The following is a 15,000-nucleotide window of genomic DNA, read 5'->3' as shown; positions in this document are numbered from 1 at the left end:
CAGGGTGAGGTAGAAGCAGTGTTGCCTAATTTTGGCTAGATCTCGCTATTTTTTCATGGGTTTAGCAGAGCAAAATGCTCCCAGCCAATAGTCGAAAAGGGTAGCTGAACCAGCATTCTGTAATCAGTCCATGAAATGAAAGGTTCTTACTAAGCGAGAACTGCTAAGTTTGTAAACACGCCATGACTGAACTATGGTCCTATAGAGAACCGTTCCATTCACCATTGTAAACAACATGCATATGATAGTCAGTTGTCAGTCAAGAGTCCTGCAGTCCGTTTATTTATATATATATATATATATATATATATATATATATATATATATATATATATATATATATATATATATATATATATATATATATATATATATATATATATATGTATATATATATATATATATATATATATATATATATATATATATATATATATATATATATATATATATATATATATATATATATATATATGGGGTTGAGTGTAGCACACCTGTTTGCTGCTTTATTAACTGAATACAGCCCTTATATGGCTTCAAAATGCTTCTAAATGCGCACAAATTTCCAAAAATTTCTTGGGTGGGCTTACAGCGGCCCCCTACTGCAAGCTGATTTTTCTCTTATTTACTTATTATGAGAGATGTCACTATTCATGGAGAAAGCCTTGTAGAAACAAAGCATAGTTTAAAAACTCTTTGCATTTAGTATTGATACTAATAAATAAACGAGAACATTACATAAGGTATGGAGTGAAGAGCAGTATGAGAATTAGAAGCTCCAAAACGAACATTCTCTTCAAGTTTCAGGAAGGTTTGATTTTATCATCAAAGGCAATGATTGCCATCTATGATATGCCGAAAGCCTCATATAATGTCGACTACAAACTGACAGATTAAATAGTGATGGCCTTGAACGGCTGTTCGGATGTATTAGGCAAATGAATGGTCAGAATGATCTTTCAAATGCGGTGAGTTTCAAGTTTAAAGCTCGAAAAATTGGGATCTTTCCTAGATAGTGAACCCCAAGGGTTGTAACACGGTATATATCCACCTTTGCGTCGTGTTTAGTACAAGGCCGTTGGAGATTACACTAAAATCATAAACAAAAGACTGTAAATATCATAAAGAAATATTAGTCCCAGATAACGACCCCCGAAAACCCTTGGGGGTCACTATCTAGGAAAGATCCAAAAGTTGTTGTTGCAACAACTAATGAAACATGAATCTTAACAGTGACCATGAAATAAAACCAAGTAAAAAAATGCGCCGTTCGGCGATAGATCCATCTTTAGGTGGTATCGGTATAATGCTGTATGAAACTCTGAGCCGGCCACGGTGGCCTGTGTTGTTGCGTGGCCAGAAGCACGATTATGGCTAATTTGAACCTTAAATAAAATAAAGACTACTGAGGCTAGAGGGCTGCAATTTGCTGTGTTTGATGATTGGAGGGTGGAGGATCAACTTACCAATTTGCAGCCCTCTACCCTTAGTAGTTTTTAAGATCTGAGGGCGGACAGAAAAGGTGCGGACTGACAGACAGAAAAGTAAAGCTTACAAAATCCCTAATGAAATTTTTGTAATATTCTGATTCGCTGTTGAATTTCCCTCTCACCCGAATTCCATCACTGTCTGGGAAGACTCCTCAGACGACCTCACGCGACGATGAATAATTATAATGAATGATGAATTTTGAATAAAGTAGGTCTCCTCCTCCTCCTCCTCCTCCTCCTCCTCTTCTTCTTCTTCTTTTTCCTCCTCCTCCTCTTCTTTTCCTCCTCCTCCTCTTCTTCTTTTTCCTCCTTCTTCTCCTCCTCCTCTTCTTCTTTTTCCTCCTTCTTCTGCTCCTCTTCTTTTTACTCTTCTTTTTCCTTCTCCTCCTCCTCCTCCTCTTATTTTCCTCCTCTTCCTCCCCCTCCCCCTCTCCTTTGTCCTCCTCCTTCTCCTCCTCCTCTTCTTTTTACTCTTCTTTTCTCCTCCTCCTCCTCCTCCTCCTCCTCCTCCTCCTTTTTCCTTCTCCTCCTCCTCTTCTTTTTACTCTTCTTTTTCCTCCTCCTCCTCCTCCTCCTCCTCCTCCTCCTCCTCCTCCTCGCCGCGATCCTTATTATATTGCTCTTCAGCCGTCAATTGGCACTCGGATGAAAAATAAATCGGTGAATATGGAGATGAACATTAATGGCGGGGCTATCCCAACAGCTAACAGCCTCCTCCTCCTCCTCCTCCTCCTCCTCCTCCTCCTCCTCCTCCTCCCAAAAATCTTAAGTATATATCAGCTCATCGGAGGAGATTTTTAACTGAAGGGATTATGACACCTGTGGCGTTGATTAAAGATGGGTTTGTGTTTTAGGAGACGGTGGCGGCCAGGGGGGAGGGGGGGGGCGAGAGTGATGGAGAGGTTTGAGGTGCTGTAGACTCAAGTGCAGTTGTTCAATTTGTTTTGATGAATTATTAGGTAATTGATTGAATGTGTATAGTCAGCTGATTTCATTTTTATATATATATATATATATATATATATATATATATATATATATATATGTATGTATGTATGTGTGTATATATATATATATGAATATATATGTGTTATGAATACATATACATATATATATAAATATTTTATATATATATATATATATATATATATATATATATATATAATATAATTATACATATATATATATATATATATATATATATATATATATATATATATATATATATATGTAACTAATATCGTATCGTAGTTCAATGAGCTAACTACAGATTCAGTTCAATTAACTAGTAATTTCTCATACTGAGTAAATAACTGCTCTCTCTCTCTCTCTCTCTCTCTCTCTCTCTCTCTCTTATAATATGATGTGATGTGAAATTTCAGGCAATTGATGCATACATACATACATACATACATACATACACACGCACGCATTTGTGTGTGTATATATATATATATATATATATATATATATATATATATATATATATATATATATACATATATATATATATATATATATATATATATATATATATATATATATATATATATATATATATATATAATCATGAAGCTACAAATGTCGCTTAATATCAGATTCACGCTACCTCGGAGTATCCCGATAGGGAATTATCAGCGAAGGGGAATTTATAAGTGATAAATGGATTGGTACTGCCGGGTCGCGATGCTCAGTGGTAGAACGTCGACTGGAGTTGCTGGATATGTTCTGTGTCGTGGGATTGCGACCCGGTAGTACCAATTCATTTATCACTTATAAATTCTCCTTTGGTGATAATTCCCTATCGGGATACTCCCGAGGTAGCGTGAATTTGATATTGCGACATTTTGTAGCTTCATGATTGTATATAAATTACGGTGTGATAAAAATTTCATATATATATATATATATATATATATATATATATATATATATATATATATATATATATATATATATATATATTCAGATATATTTATACAGTATATATTTATATAAAATATAATTATATATATATATATATATATATATATATATATATATATATATATATATAAATAATATATTTTATATAAATTATAAATATATATATATATATATATATATATATATATATATATATATATATATATATATATATATATATATATATATATATATATATATATATATATATATATATATACACATATACACACACACATACATACATACATATACACACACACACGTGCGTGTGTTTGTGTGTGTATGTATGCATGCATGTATGCATCAATTGCTTGAAATTTCACATCACTTCGAGTGCCAACAGATACTGAACCAGCCTTAAATACCAGTATCCAAATATGGCCACGGCCGAACCTATTCACATCCTCGTGTATAATATCCCAACCGGCTGAAAATTCCAACCCATTCAAGGTGATTCCAGGTACCTGGCCATTCCCGTGTAAATGGTAATGACACGAGTCTGATTACCTGAAAGCTCCATAATGAAGCCAGGTGCTAATTGCGTTTTGGGGTCACGCGTTTCCAGGGGACGCCATGAAACTTTGATGGTGAAGATTTGCCGAATATAACTGCGGGTGTCTGGGCTAAAGGGAGAACCTTCCTTTTGAATGATTCATCGGGGTATTTTTTGTGGCGGGTCTTGAAGCGTCTCCTCTCCTTTAATTGGTGTTCAATGAATTAAGTTTCAGCGGATGATATAATCTTTTCATTTTCTGAAAAAAAAGTTAAGTATACCTTAGTTTAACCAGACCACTGAGCTGATTAACATCTCTCCTAGGGCTAGCCCGAAGGATTAGATTTATTTTACGTGGCTAAGATCAAATTGGTTACCTAGCAACAGGACCTACAGCTTATTGTGGAATCCGAATCACATTATACCGAGAAATGAATTTCTATCACCAGAAATAAATTCCTCTAATTCTTCATTGGTCGGCCAGAGACTCGAACTCGGGCCTAGCAGAGTGCTAGCCGAGAACTCTACCGACGCAGCCAATGAGGGACTTCATTTTCTGAGTTATGAATAATATGGTGTACGGGGTAATGACATAATTTGCGTATCTGTCGCAGTTCTGAATGGGATAAGACATGAAGGAGTAACATTTGACCCGAATACGGGAATGGCATATCATTATTAACCAACTTGCTGACCAACCTGACGCTGCCTGGTATAACTGTGAATGATAACCGATAAACTTTCTCTCTCTCTCTCTCTCTCTCTCTCTCTCTCTCTCTCTCTCTCTCTCTCTCTCTCTCTCTCACTTTTTCCCCCTTTCTTCTTCTTTCTCTCTCTCTCTCTCTCTCTCTCTCTCTCTCTCTCTCTCTCTCTCTCTCTCTCTCTCCAACCTTCTTTGTCTCTTTCCATCTTTCTTCTCCATAACACCCTCTCTCTCTCTCTCTCTCTCTCTCTCTCTCTCTCTCTCTCTCTCTCTCTCTCTCTTCTTTCTTCTCCCTAACACCCCTCTACTCTCTCTCTCACTTCCTCTCCCTCTCACACTCTCTGCCACCCCCTTCCCAATCCCCACCCCGTTTGGTGCCATTGATGTCTTACCCCCACAGTATTCTTTTCCAGATAGTAAGTCATATATATAAAGGAATTAGGTATGATAAATTCGTAAAGTTACTAAGTCTACGGGTATAACCAGCCCTGTTTCAGGGAAGCCCTTGACACCCCAACAGTGCAAATTTCTAGATGGTACGTCATATTTATACCAAGTTTGGTTGAAACTGAGCGATGAGTTTCAGAGTTATGCTGGAACTTACACACACACACACACACACACACACACACACACACACACACACACACACACACACACACACACACATATATATATATATATATATATATATATATATATATATATATATATATATATATTGATCAATTAATTATGAAATGAATAAATTGATGAATTAATTTATGTGTTTTTGTATATATATTTATTTATCTATTTCTTTGTGTATGTGGGTATTCATTCATTTATTTATGTATTAATTAATTAAATTATATGTATATATTCAGATATTTAATAATTTATTTATTTTTGTGTGCATTTATTATTATTATTATTATTATTATTATTATTATTATTATTATTATTATTATTATTATTATTATTATTATTATTATTCATGCAGAGACAGCATTCATATAAATAAACTATAATTGGCCAAGCCTTCTCAAGAATAAAGAGAAATCAATGAAGAAAATAACATATATAAAGACTAAATCAAGATAATCTAGAAAATGACAAATTCAATCTTATATGTACTGTATATGTATATATCATTATATATATATATATATATATATATATATATATATATATATATGTATATATATATATATATATATATATATATATATATATATATATGCATATATATATATATATATATATATATATATATATATATATATATATATATATATATATATATATATATATATATAGTACACAGTACCGTATATATATACTACATACATACATACAAACAAAGAACAAAGTAAGTCAAAGTAAGGTAATTAGTCATGATGCTATGAATGATTGATTGTCATATTTTTATGATGAATTTCAATTGTAATATTTTTTTCTTTTCATTCCGTGTTTGACTGAATTAGGGTATCGTCTTATCATCAAGATGAGGTGTCTGGAACCGTCAGTTATTTATTATTTTTGGTTGTTAATTTTTTTACTTAGCTGACTCTGGAAATGTTGAGAAAATAATTATTTTTGGGGTATTTTTCTTTCGTTGATTTTTTTTCTAATTTTTTAATGTTTGTCATTTTTCTAGATTTTTTTTTATTAATTCGCTCATAACATTTTTGAACTGTGATCATGGATAATAATAATAATAATAATAATAATAATAATAATAATAATAATAATAATAATAATAATAATAATAATAATAATAATAATAATAATAATAATAATAATAATAATAATAATAATAATAATAATAATAATAAATTTAAAAATAATTTTCCCACCAAAACATAATATTATGACAAAACCATATTTTTTTGACAGAATGCAAAATATAAAAGTAATATAATTGTGCTTTCCTCTCCTCATATAATTATTCTTAATACGATCAGGAGTTATAAATAATAATAATAATAATAATAATAATAATAATAATAATAATAATAATAATAATAATAATAATAATAATAATAATAAATCAGAGATGTGAAACTTGTTAGAAGATGACAATAATAATAATAATAATAATAATAATAATAATAATAATAATAATAATAATAATAATAATAAATCGAGAAGTAAAAATGTTTTTTTTTTTTATTATGAATATGTTAACAATATTTATCTTCATCTTGACTTCGTGAAGCAGGAATCGATGGGGAGTGTATTGGACCCTGATAAAAAATATATCATTTAGTTGTCTTTATTTCTTTGACTGTTTATTTATTTTCTTCAATTTATCATTTCTTTTCATATATCCAGATATATTGTCTCTGTTGGCCTAGGCATTTGATTATGAACTTGGTGGTTAGTCAACCATGTAGGGTAGAGGAGAGACTTAGGAGTGGCCTCTGCATCTTAAAAAGGAAAAGGTATAATAATAATAATAATAATAATAATAATAATAATAATAATAATAATAATAATAATAATAATAATATTATTATTATTATTATTATTATTATTATTATTATTATTATTATTATTATTATTATTATTACCTCACATGTTATTTTCTAAAATGAAAAATACCAAACAGATATTTTCTAATCCTGTTTAATAATAATAATAATAATAATAATAATAATAATAATAATAATAATAATAATATTATTATTATTATTATTATTATTATTATTATTATTATTATTATTATTATTATTATTATTATCATCATCATTATTATTATTATTATTATTATTATTATTATTATTATTATTATTATTATTATTATTATTATTATTATTATTATTATTGAGGAGGACTAGAGAATATCCAAGTTTGATATTTTTCATTTTAGAAAATAAAATGTGAGGTAAGAAACAGAGGAAGGATAAAGCAAAAAGCCACAGTGGGAGTGCCTCGATGAGGCAATTTCACTCCACTGGAGTGGAACCTTTCATCAGATATTCGTCCTATGACTTTCCTCTCTCTCTCTCTCTCTCTCTCTCTCTCTCTCTCTCTCTCTCACACACACACACACACACACACACACACACACACTGCCACAAGGGAAGTAGAAGGATGCAAAATCAAGAACGATTTCGAAGAACTCTCTCTCTCTCTCTCTCTCTCTCTCTCTCTCTCTCTCTCTCTCTCTCTCTCTCTCTCTCTCTCTCGTGGCAAATCTGTCGTTCACGGTCTGTGAATTGGAAGATACTGAATCGTGAAGGACAAGGAGGATTTCCAGTGTAAGTCTTTGTTAAAAGGAAGGGGCTTGTCCTGGCCATCCGGGAGAGAGAGAGAGAGAGAAAGAGAGAGAGAGAGAGAGAGAGAGAGAGAGAGAGAGAGAGAGAGAGAGAGAGAGAGAGAGACTTTAAACTTATCCAGATTCTTTGGGGATAAACCTGATTTGTCACTTCGTCATTCATTACAAAATTAAATAAATAAGTAAAAAAGTTAACTAACACATGAGATTAACACAGAGAGAGAGAGAGAGAGAGAGAGAGAGAGAGAGAGAGAGAGAGAGAGAGAGAGAGAGAATTTCGAAATGGTTCTTAACCTTGCTTGCCTTCGGATGTGGTGTGGATCTGGAATACTGATAACAATCCTTATTCTCAAATATTTTCAAAAACTGAAGTTACTTCTGCATTTTATCCAAAGACCTCCGTAGGGGGGTAGTGCCGTCAGTGCATCTCATGCGGGGCACTGTAGGCATTACTTAAGGTTCTTTGCAACGTGCCTTCGTCCCCTAGCTGCAACCCCTTTCGTTCCTTTTACTGTACCTCCTTTCATATTCTCTTTCTTTCATCTTACTTTCCACCTTCTCCTAACAACTGATTCATAGTGCAACTACGAGGTTTTCCTCCTGTTACACCTTTCAGACCTTTTACTGTCAATTTCCGTTTCAGCGCTGAGTGACCTCATAGGTCCCAGTGCTTGGCCTTTGACCCAAATTCTATACTCTGTTCAGTTCATCCTAAGACTAAAAGAAATTTGTAGTTTCTGTAGGGCATCAGACAGTGCTTTTTACAGGAGAAATGCTGGTTATACTGTTCCCACTTTTAGGGCTTGATATTTTATTGAAAGTGGTTTAGTTTCAAACTCGGATTTTCCAGAAATACTCTCAAGCTTTGAATGGATTCCAAAGCTGTTTCAGTTTTTTGGGTAATATAAAGATTTTTGCTGCAGTTAAAAGATCCACAGTATTTCGTATATGTATATATGTATATGTATATATATATATATATATATATATATATATATATATATATATATATATATATATATATATATATATATATATATATTTTTTTAACATGCTTCTTAAACTATAAAATGAAGTATGACAATAGTCCGAGAGTAAATTAAGGAGAAGGAAAACGCTTTAAAGATGAACACTGTATTATTATTATTATTATTATTATTATTATTATTATTATTATTATTATTATTATTATTATTATTATTATTATTATTATTATTCAGAACATGAACCCTATTCATATAGAACAAGTCCACAGGGCAGTTGACTTGAAATTCAAGCTTTCAAGGAACATGGTGTTCATTTGAAAGAAATAATAGAAGTTGGTAGGAAATACAGAAAAAGATTAGTTGTTAGAAAAGAAAGAAAATTAACAGATTAATAAATAAATAGATAAAAATATAAGTAAATTATTATAATACAAGGAAAATTGTTGTAGTGTAGCATTGTATTGCATCTTCGCTTGAAGTTTTTAAGTTCCAACTGCACAACATCGTCAGAGAGACTTCCACATACCAAAGGTGTGAGGAATAAAGGACCTCTGGAACTGAGAAGTTAGACAGCGTGGCACATTTACTGTATACTGCTCCTGGAAATCTGGAATCTGGTCGCTCTCTTCGGGAGGAGAGGGTCAGTGATCCACAGTGAATGTGAAAGATCTCTGTTAAAATATAACTTATGGAAAATTGACAAACAAGAGATCGTCCGTCGATGGTCCAAGTCATAACTGCTAATGTTAGGAAACAGAAACCTACCACCACGAACCACTCTGCGTAAAAGAGGTAAATCTCCGACAGAAGCAGATATCCACACCGGAGAACAGTACTCTAGTGGAGGTAGGATTTTTGACCTGAAACAGGTTGCACTGATTCATCACTGTAATAAATATATGAGACCTTACATACAATGCCTAACTTTCGTGCGTCTTTTGCTGACACTTTCATGAGATGTTTCACGAAAGTAAGATGTAAGTCAAGATTTTCACCGAGAATAGTTACAGCTTCAAACGCTTTGAGCAGAGAGGAGGACTGGGCAGAAAACGCACGCAAGTTCTGCTGTAAATAGTTGAAAGAGCAGTTCAAAGGTTTTTATGTCATGGCTGCATTACCTGTCAGGTAAAGATATCGTGACGGACAGTTCCGTATCCTCAACGATCTCTGAAGGTCATTGCAATTGCCTTCTTCAGTACCTGAAGTAGGTCCTTGTTGGTCGGCATCTATGCCCACATGAGAATTCAGTTGCAAAACAACCTTATATCCTGGGTGTGTGCATGGTGGGTAAAGGAAACCTCAGGAGTATATGCAGAAAAACGTTCCTTCCCAAATTCGCCACTGAACTGTCCCTATAATTTGAGAGAAGGTAAGCGGACTGAGATAATCTTTATGGCCAATGTATTAAAGACATGTTCATTGGAGCCAGTGTGTTAAAATGTTCGATGGAGCCAGTGTATTGTAATTATGTTCATTTGAACTAAATTATGAGTTTGACTTAGATTTACCCTTGGGAAAAGTTCGCAGAATAATTCGAGATTGTTTAAGATTAAAACTGAATTTTTACAGTGAACAAGTTTTGATTTTCTGTTGCTGTGTTGGGTGTTTTTTTTTTTTTTTTCTGTGTGGTGGCTGTGATTTTGCTGTGGGTATTTTTACTTTATCCGTTGTTAATTTGTGAATGCATTTTTGTGACTGGCGTTGTTTGGCTTTGACGTTGTTAAATGGGATTTTTAGTTTTAGTTGTTCCCTATTTTGTTATTATTGCTATTTTTGTTTTATTAGGGGGTGTCATAGTCACGTTGTTATTTTATTATTATTATTATTATTATTATTATTATTATTATTATTATTATTATTATTATTATTATTATTATTATTATTATTACGGAATCTACATAGTTGCCTAAATAAAATAATTTTTTTCCTTCTAATATTTTAGACAAAACTCTCAGAATTCTGACATTATTAGACCTTGGTAAAAATAAAAAAGCTTTATCTAATAAACAGTTGAAGCTTACTCACTTTGTTGGCTACTCTAGTGGATTCTCTTGCCAGTAGCCAGCTCCAGTGGATTCTCTTGCCAGTAGATTCTCTTGCCAGTAACGAGCTCTAGTGGATTCTCTTGCCAGTAGCCCGCTCTAGTGGATTCTCTTGCCAGTAGCCCTCTCTAGTGGATTCTCTTGCCAGTAACCCGCTCTAGTGGATTCTCTTGCCAGTAACCCGATTCTCTCTAGTGGATTCTCTTGCCCAGTAGCCCTCTCTAGTGGATTCTCTTGCCAGTAGCCCTCTCTAGTGGATTCTCTTGCCAGTAGCCCTCTCTAGTGGATTCTCTTGCCAGTAACCCGCTCTAGCGGATTCTCTTGCCAGTAACCTGCTGTAGTGGATTCTCTTGCCAGTAGCCCGCTCTAGTGGATTCTCTTGCCAGTAACCCACTCTAGTGGATTCTCTTGCCAGTAGCCTGCTGTAGTGGATTCTCTTGCCAGTAACCCGCTGTAGTGGATTCTCTTGCCAGTAACCCGCTCTAGTGGATTCTCTTGCCAGTAACCCGCTCTAGTGGATTCTCTTGCCAGTAACCTGCTCTAGTGGATTCTCTTGCCAGTAACCTGCTGTAGTGGATTCTCTTGCCAGTAGCCCTCTCCAGTGGATTCTCTTGCCAGTAGCCCTCTCTAGTAGATTCCCTTGCCAGTAACCCGCTCTAGTGGATTCTCTTGCCAGTAAATCGCTCTAGTGGATTCTCTTACCAGTAGCCCGCTCTAGTGGATTCTCTTGCTAGTAACCCACTCTAGTGGATTCTCTTGCCAGTAGCCCACTCTAGTGGATTCTCTTGTCAGTAACCCGCTCTAGTGGATTCTCTTGCCAGTAACCCGCTCTAGTGGATTCCCTTGCCAGTAGCCCTCTTTAGTGGATTCTCTTGCCAGTAGCCCTCTCTAGTGGATTCTCTTGCCAGTAACCCACTCTAGTGGATTCTCTTGCCAGTAACCTGCTCTAGTGGATTGTCTTGCTAGTAACCCGCTCTAGTGGATTGTCTTGCCAGTAACCCGCTGTAGTGGATTCTCTTGCCAGTAACCCGCTGTAGTGGATTCTCTTGCCAGTAGCCCACTCTAGTGGATTCTCTTGCCAGTAACCCACTCTAGTGGATTCTCTTGCCAGTAACCTGCTCTAGTGGATTCTCTTGCCAGTAACCCGCTCTAGTGGATTCTCTTGCCAGCAGCCCGCTCTAGTGGATTCTCTTGCCAGTAGCCCTCTCTAGTGGATTCTCTTGCCAGTAACCTGCTCTAGTGGATTCTCTTGCCAGTAGCCCTCTCTAGTGGATTCTCTTGCCAGTAGCCCTCTCTAGTGGATTCTCTTGCCAGTAACCCGCTCTAGTGGATTCTCTTGCCAGTAGCCCTCTCTAGTGGATTCTCTTGCCAGTAGCCCTCTCTAGTGGATTCTCTTGCCAGTAGCCCTCTCTAGTGGATTCTCTTGCCAGTAACCCGCTCTAGTGGATTCTCTTGCCAGTAACCAGCTCTAGTGGATTCTCTTGCCAGCAGCCCGCTCTTGTGGATTCTCTTGCCAATAGCCCTCTCTAGTGGATTCTCGGACCACGCTGTGACCCATTGCCCCTTCCATCGGACTCCTAAGGCTTGATACAAATTTTCTAAACACTGGCCATAAGGAAATGGGTGGCTCGCGCTTAATCATGCCTCATTGTGACTCATTGTAAATGACGTTTAACTCCTAAGATTTCTCCCAAATTCATGAGGAATGGTTCCTCATGCCTTGTTGTGACCCAGAGTAGATGGCATCAGACTCTTAAAGTTTCTGCCAAGTTTGCAGTCACTGGGTTGTGGGATGAGGTTGCTAGCCCAGAGCCCATGCTCCCATAGATAGAGACGGGAGCTCATGTGCCATCCACTGGTAGTGGTTACCCGTTCATGCGCTGACCATACACCAGTGACAAAGAAACCAGCTACGTGTTGGAAGTCATAAACAAAGCAAACAAACAAAAGCTATTAGAGCAAATAAGACAATGTGTAAGACAATGGAAGCAATGAAAACAAATAAAACAAGTCATTTGACGTTTTAATTGTTCTCATTAAGGCCACTGCATGAGGTGTTGTTCCCCACTAACTCACTACTCATTAATCAGGCAAATATTGTTGCTTCTGCAACAGGAATTCTCCGAATAAACAAGCCATGCCCGGGAGGAGAGAGAGAGAGAGAGAGAGAGAGAGAGAGAGAGAGAGAGAGAGAGAGAGAGAGAGAGATCAAATATTCAGATGTTTCCGTTGCTACTTTTTTTTTAATTAAAGGAGATTAAATATCAATTTATTTTGAGAATATTGAATCAGTAATATTATATATCTGGGATTAGAGAGAGAGAGAGAGAGAGAGAGAGAGAGAGAGAGAGAGAGAGAGAGAGAGAGCAAATATTCAGATGTTTCCGTTGCTGCTTTTTTTTTATTAAAGGAGATTAAATATCAATTTATTTTGAGAATATTGAATCAGTAATATTATATATCTGGGATTAGAGAGAGAGAGAGAGAGAGAGAGAGAGAGAGAGAGAGAGAGAAGTCAATTAATTTACGAAGGTCTGCAATTATAAATTGAAAATAATCCATTTAAAAAATAAAATGCTTTTTAAACTGGTTTGAATAATAAATTATATGCCGGATATTGACTGGCCACATGAAAGGGTTAACATAAGCATATATTACATGGCAATTTTGTATTTATATCTGTATATGCACACACTAAATTTTCATTACTTGCATTGAGGACCATCTTCAATTTTTTAGCGCTCACAGAGAAAGCAGAACTTTGGGAAACTGGTTATTATGACTCAGTTAGGTCCAAAGAACTTTTCCATAAAAATCCAGTTTTATCTATTCTTTTCCTTATGGACCTATCTTGAACCTGATAATTCTGGACTAATGGGTATTTGGGAGTAAATATAACAAATGATGGTAGTATAAGAGAAGAAATGAGCAATAGAGTAGGTGAGGCTAGAAGGAAGTGGAGCCTAGGCAACAAACAGATTGAAGAGAGAGCTATTATGGGACTGTATGAAGAATTGTTGAGCCAACTCTCCTTTATGTAAGTGAAGTATGGATGTTGAATGTGAGTGAAAGAAAATAGGTTCAAGTTGCTGTGTTGAACTGTTGGGTAGTATATTCAGCATAATAAAAAGTGAAAGGATGAGAAATATGGAGATAAATAGTAGTAGTCAAAGGTTAGCATTGCTGAAATCATCAATCACAATATTTTGAGACGGTCTGGTCATGTAGAAAGAAAGCAGGAACGCTATAAAAGGAAACGGATGAATAAAGAGCCTGAATATCCAGAAAGCCAGAGAGTACATATAAGATAGAAGCGAACAGTGCGCAATGCACAATATGTGGAGGGTTCAACGTGCTGCTGATGAGACCCCTGTGTGAGGTATGAAGTTGCTTATGCTGTGGAAGCTTTCTGCACAGGTTACATTTCTCTCTCTCTCTCTCTCTCTCTCTCTCTCTCTCTCTCTATATATATATATATATATATATATATATATATATATATATATATATATATATATATATATATATATATATATATAGAATTATATATACTATTATATATATATTATATATATATTTTATATATATATATATATATATATATATATATATATATATATATATATATATATATATATATTATATATATATATATATATATATATATATATATATATATATATATATAATCCATGAAACCACTTATATTCATCAGGTGTCTCCAGACACGTATTGAATACTGAATATGCATCAGACCAATTTACTCGCCTTATCAAACGACGTGACGTGAATGTATGAAATGTATCCGTAAATCCACTCGTGTAAACATTAATGAGAGCATAGGACAATCAGACCGATTCCCCCCTCTCTGTATCAGATAACAGCTAAAGGTCTCGAAATCCTTCGTAGAGTCCCTTTTGAACGCCGGGAATCCTTTTTCTAAGAAGATCCTAGCCTCTGTGATCCCTCGTATTAATCGCGCTTGAGTTGTGGGAGTCACGCGCGCTTGGGAGAGAGAGAGAGAGAGAGAGAGAGAGAGAGAGAGAGAGAGAGAGA

The sequence above is a fragment of the Macrobrachium rosenbergii genome, chromosome 54 (assembly GCF_040412425.1).
Source record: "Macrobrachium rosenbergii isolate ZJJX-2024 chromosome 54, ASM4041242v1, whole genome shotgun sequence".
In the NCBI taxonomy this organism is placed as follows: domain Eukaryota; kingdom Metazoa; phylum Arthropoda; class Malacostraca; order Decapoda; family Palaemonidae; genus Macrobrachium; species Macrobrachium rosenbergii.
The sequence above is the reverse complement of the archived record's forward strand: the minus strand, read 5'-3'. Positions refer to the sequence as shown.